Raw genomic sequence first — 6,444 nt, 5'->3', positions numbered from 1 at the left:
CGTTCAGCCCGGACGCAGAGATCCAGCTCTGAGGGCCTTCTGGTGCCTCCCTGATTGGGAGAAGAGAAGTGAAGCTAGCAACCAGGCAAGGGGCCTTCTTGGTATTGGCACCTTCCCTGTGAAACACCCTCCCATCAGATGTCAAGGAGATGAGTAGATTTGTGGTGGTGGCATGAACCAACAACATTAAAAGCCATCAGAAACCACAAAGTGATTCTGTGATGGTGCTCGCACCACGTGAACCCAGCCTGCCCCACCATTTTCCTCATTCATCTTCTGACAGTGGCATCTTTTCACTATCATAGGGTATCAGATTTGTGGCCCTCCAGATGCTCTTAGACTCCAACTCCCATTATTCCTGACCATAGCTGGGGCTGATGGGAGTTGGAGTCCAGCATCTGAAGGGTCACAGGTCAGCCATCCCTACCCTTGAGGTCGCAGTGAGCATACACTTGCCACATAGGTCTCCTCCTGCTGTTTGGAGGAGAATTGTGGAGATTATTCTCTCCATCTGCCTTCCTCCCTATCACAATTTTGTGATAAGTGCCTGAGTGACACACAGAGAGGGGGGGAGAGAGAATGAGTATGTGTCTGTGAGTAAGTGTGCATGAAAGGCTCAACTCACCGTGGGCTCCAGCCACAATATGGCTCTTAGGGGCAGTAAGGTTGCCTGCCCCCTTTCAAAAGACTTGGTGCACCACTTGCACACCAATGTCTACCTTCCCTCTTATGGTGCTACTCACTTCCACCTACCATAGCTGGTCAAACGAGGCTGTCAGAGAAGAGGAAGACATGAGGTTCCTAAACCAACCATTGACTGAGTCTGCATCTCAAAGTTGTTGTTGTTGGGGAGTTTGCGTCAATCCTCATTCTGTGGAGTTGCATGCCCAGATCCAAAATCATCACTAGACAAGCTGTAACATCTTGCTATTTGGAGCACTCTCAACAAAAGGGGCGGGGGCGGGGAATACAACTTAGGAACCATACACCGAAACTCTTCTTTTACAAAGCTTCCTGCTCCCAGATTTCCCCGAACAGCCTTTGAGATTCTAAATGGGGGGAATCAGTCCAAGTGTGGAGAATTGTAAAGGTCACGGTAGTACAGAACACTCCTCACACCACACCATACATTAAACATTTCAGGGGACTCATTATCGTCACGGAGGCTGTGAGATGAGAAAGCAACAGGACCATGTTAAATGTATCCCTCTGACAATTTATAATGAGGCCGGTACTTGTAAGGGGTATAAATGGATGCTATTTTCATTATGGATTTTAGCATTCCAGATCCTCCATAAGCACCATATTGCATTTCTCAAGTTACAATGCATTACCAACTACCAGATGAATAAAAGGATTTTATATACCCCCTGGCATTTCCATCTGTCCGTGCCTGTATAAAGCACTGGTTTCAAGCAGCGGTGGCCTTTTTAACAGCAGAGGTTGGTTGCTCGTTGCTCTAGCAGCCTGCCTTCCCCCAGCAGCTAATTAATGAGGGGCTAGTGGACATCACTCCAGGCTATGGAGGTCTTTGGCTCCATCCGTCAACAAAAGAGTAGCGCTGAGTGCACAGAGGCAACGCGCACTTAGGGCTTCTTCAATGAAGAAGCAAAGAGGGGGAGGGTGTCTAAGAGAATAAGCGAGGCAAGCACAGCCAGACCAAATGCTGGAAGCAGGAAGCCGTGCAATTCATTTGTCCTTTTTGAGTGGGATTGAAGAGCCCCGCTTTCTTTTCTGAAAAAAGAAGCAGCCACTGCCAAGCAAGTAACATTAGCCAGAAGAGCAAAGGACTTCAAATATTTTTGTGCAATTAATTGGAGGGAGTGGAGAATGTTTCCGGCTGGTGCTTCTAGTTTGCATCTTGCATATATATATATTCAGATTTTCATTTGTTACATATCCCAGTTTGGAATGCTCTTCTATTTAGCAAGTTTTGGAAATAATAATCACTTCCTGTCCTTGCTTGGGAGCCCCAGGTGGGGATGCATCTAGCCACTTTAAGAGCTCCTGGGTGCAGATGGATATGCTTATAGAAGGCTGCTTCCTTGCATGGCTCTCTCTTGTTCAAGACGGGAATCTCAGACCCAGGGGGCCAGGTCTCTGTATGCAGACCTCACAACTCTTGCCAGGTCACATCTATCCCTGAAATACTTCCCCTCACTGGCCCTGCTCTGTACTCTTCTCAGATGCTTCTCCTGGCATCACAGAAGTATATGGAATCACAGAAGTATAGAGATGGAAGGGACCCCAAGGGCCATCTAAGTCCAACTCCCTACAATCCAGGAATCTCAGCTAAAGCTTCCATGACAGATGACCATCCAACCTCTGCGTAGAAACCTCCAAGGAAGGAGAGTCCACCACCTGCCAAGGGAGACTATTCCACAGTCAAACAGCTCTTGCCATCAGAAAGTTTTTTCTGCTGTTTAGTCAAAATCTTTATTGTAGCTTGAGTCCATTGGTTCGGGTCCTAACCTCCAGAGCAGGAGAAAACAAGTTAGCTCCATCTTCTATCTGCAAGCCCTTTACATAGAGAAAGGTGGCATGTAGAAACCTCTTAGTTTTGTGTGGCTAGAACGTACCCTACCTTCCACATGTAAGAGTCACCTCTGTTGTCCTGTCCACTGTAGGCTGGGCCTTGCTCATCTCTGACATGAGAAAGTTGCCTATGAGCAGGGCTAGCCCAAGATATTTCAGCATCCACAGGATGGTGCCCCTCCTCCTGCCAGTTTAGTGATGGAGGTGACGATATGTTGCATGACTTCTGTTTAAAGTCAAGCACCAGCTGTTATGAAATAGGTTGCAGAACTTACCATCTTAACAACTGGATTTCTAAATGTTTCTATTTCTTATTTCGTTTTGGAAGCTTCAGTGACCGCTCTTTTCAGTTTAAGCTTCCTAAAATGGGAAGCTGTGAGAATGGTCAGGCTGCAATCCTAGGCACATACTGGAAAGTAAGTCCTATTGAACTCAAGTGGAACTTACTTCTGAGTAGACATGTAGAGGTTTGCAGTGTAAGGCTCTATTTACATTTAAGGACTAAACACGCCACGTGTTCCCTAAATAAACCGCTGGCTGTTGTACCGTTACAATGTTAATTACGTGGACCGTCCTACAACCACCTGGAAAGGAAAGGAAAGAAGCATTGGAGGCTGCCTCACCTCCTTCCCTTCCTCTGTCCTGGAGTTTTGGGAGAAGGGTTATATTGTAGATAGTGTGGGGGTCTTCCCTGCCTCCCTTACCAGCTCCTTCCTCCCAAGAAAGGAAGTTTGTGTGTGCAACCCTTAGGGGTTGGGAGGACAGCAGCAAGTTCTCATGCTGGTAAAGGACTTCTCCTCCTCCATCTGCCACACATGGTGCTGCCTCTCCTGGTTTGCCACTATGAGGAAATGTGACTCCTGGGCTGAAACATGTTCCCTGTCCCTTGCCTCTCACCTCATCTTCCTTCCCTCCTACCAGTCCCAATTTGCAGTGGGCAACACTGGTAGGCACTGCTTTGAGCTCCTTGAAGTAAGGATAGGAGTCCGGTGGGAAACAGAAAGATCTTCAGATGCTTTCCAAACAATGATTAACCAGCTTAGGCATCAGTTTATAACACACACACCCAATCAAAGATTAAAAAATGAGCCCTCAAACATATTGTCAAATTTATGATAGCTTGAAGTGCACTGTGATCTGTGTTCATGTGCTATAACCAACTCCAGGTGTGATAAATTTCCAGCCGAGAAAATGTTTTTATGTTAGTCCACCAACACTGCCATCCATCATATTTCCATTATTTTCTTTGCATTCATTATATCTAGGCACATACTTTAGAAAATAAAGATTAATACATCCAGGCATAATCTGTCTCAGGTACCCAAATTTTCATTAGTACCCCAAAGATGTCACATTCACTAGGACTCTATGTTCTGCTAACTTTATTTCAGAGTTTCAAAACTTGAGCATTTTATTTAACATGGCCCTAAGGAGATTGTTCAACCAGCACAATCATTTCTGCTTGCCCAACAGAATGATCTCCTCTCGGCTCCTGCTGAGTGCTGTTCTGAAAGTTCTCCTAACCTTCCCAAGCAGATCTGGGCATGGGGAAAAGGGATGAAGCCCATTCTGCTAGCAGGAATCATTGCACTGGCTTTTGCTAGCGCAACTATTTACCTGAATATGGTCCTTGCTCTTTGGGGAGTGAGATCTCTAGAGTGCATGACATCTGGACCTGAATGTTATAAAGCTATATAGCCATTATAAGGTGAATAAAGACAAATGCAGGGCGCTGTAATTCTATTGCTTGACATCTGGCAGACCTCCGGTGTCTCAAATGCCCACAAGCATAGCCCATCCTTGTATCTCAGGATTCTGCACGCAATTATGAGAACTAAAAACTTTGCAGAAAATAAAATCTGTACACATGAGGATCACACAAATGCACGAAACACACCGAGCTTAGAAATGCTAATATCAGATTGGTCAAGAGATGTGGGACATAACATAATGTCTGAAGACTGGGAAAGGTTGTGGAGGAAAGGGGTCAAGTTCACTGCATGTACAGTGTTAAAGGAAAATATTATGAAAATGATGTATAGATGGTACTTAACTCCTGTAAAATTAGCAAAGATCTATCACAATAATGATAATCTTTGTTGGAAATGTAAAGAAAAAGAAGGTACCTTTTATCATATGTGGTGGACCTGCCCCAAGGTGAAAGACTTCTGGGAGAAGATTTATAATGAATTGAAAAAAATGTTGAAATATACATTTATTAAGAAATCAGAGGCCTTTCTTCTTGGAATGACAGGTTTGGAATTGCCCAAGAAAGATGTTAGATTGTTTTTGTATGCCACAACTGCAGCTAGAATTTTGTTAGCCAAGACCTGGAAAACACAAGAAGTGCCAACAGTGGAGGAATGGCAGATGAAGATGATGGACTTTTCGGAGCTAGCCGACCTGACTGGAAGAGTCCGCGACCAGAAGGAGGAGGAGTACCAGGAGGAATGGATGAAATCCAAAGACTATTTAGTTAAATATGCTAAGATAATTTAAACAGAAATACATGCAAATACCAGATAGGCTTAGGATTTAAATATGTGATGTTATAGAATAATATGTTTAAATTTAAAATGAAAAGAAAGAAAGATGTTAATTGATTAAGTAAATTTTATGAGAAAATTGTTTTGGAAAACTGTTACAATGATGTACACTGAAACTCAGCCAGGAGGATTTGAGGAAGTCACTTAACAATGTTACTAAGAGTAGAATAATTAGAGTTAGGATTTATGTTTGTTTGTTCATAAATTTTGGAAAATCAATTAAAAAAATTGGGGGGGGGGAGAAATGCTAATATCTTTTTTTTTTTAAAAGCAATTTATTGGGTTTTACAATAAAAATAAACATAATAAACAATATAACATTTGTCTTAACATAGTTTCACATTTTCTTTGGACTTCCTCACATCTCCCGCTCCCACTTTCATCGTTATAACATTTTGTCAGCAATTTATCATCTTATTTAGATTCTTGTATCCCTTCTATGTTTCATAATCTTATAATTCTCGAAAGAAGTTAAATTTTCACAGTCTTACTTATTTTCTTAAAAAAAAAAAACTTCTAAATTTAGTGGTGCTCAGTTATTTTGGTCTAGCATCTTATTTAGCATTCGCTCAAATTACAATGTTTTTGTAAATAATTCTTAAATTTTTTCCAATCCTCCTCAATCCTCTCTTCTCCCAGGTCACGAATTCTGCCGGTCATTTCAGCCAGTTCCATGTAGTCTATCAGTTGCATCTGCCATTCTTCCAGTGTGGGTAGATCTTGAGTTTTCCAGTGTTTTGCGAGAAGTATCCTTGCTGCTGTTGTTGCATACATAAAAAATGTCTGGTCCTTCTTTTCCACCCCTTGGCCGACAATACCCAAAAGGAAAGCCTCTGGTTTCTTAGTGAAGGTATATTTAAATACCTTTTTCAATTCATTATAAATCATTTCCCAGAACGCCTTCACTTTAGGGCAAGTCCACCAGAGGTGGAAGAACGTTCCCTCACACTCTTTACATTTCCAACACTTATTATCAGACAGGTGGTAAATTTTTGCAAGTTTGACTGGGGTCATATACCATCTATAAATCATTTTCATTACATTTTCTTTCAAAGCGTTACATGCAGTAAATTTCAATCCATTACTCCACAACCTTTCCCAGTCCTCAAACATAATGTTATGCCCAATGTCTTGTGCCCACCTTATCATAGCCGATTTAACCGTTTCATCTTGTGTGTTCCATTTCAACAGCAAGTTATACATCCTTGAAAGTACCTTAATCTTAGGTTCTAACAATTCTGTTTCTAGTTTCGATTTCTCCACCTGGAACCCTAGTTTCTTATCATTTTTAAAAACTTCTTTAATCTGAGCGTAATGTAACCAATCTCGCACTTTGTCTTTCATTTTCTCCAAACTCTGCAAT

Source organism: Podarcis pityusensis (assembly GCF_964106645.2).
Source record: "Podarcis pityusensis genome assembly, chromosome: 1".
Taxonomy (NCBI): Eukaryota; Metazoa; Chordata; class Lepidosauria; order Squamata; family Lacertidae; genus Podarcis; species Podarcis pityusensis.
The sequence above is the reverse complement of the archived record's forward strand: the minus strand, read 5'-3'. Positions refer to the sequence as shown.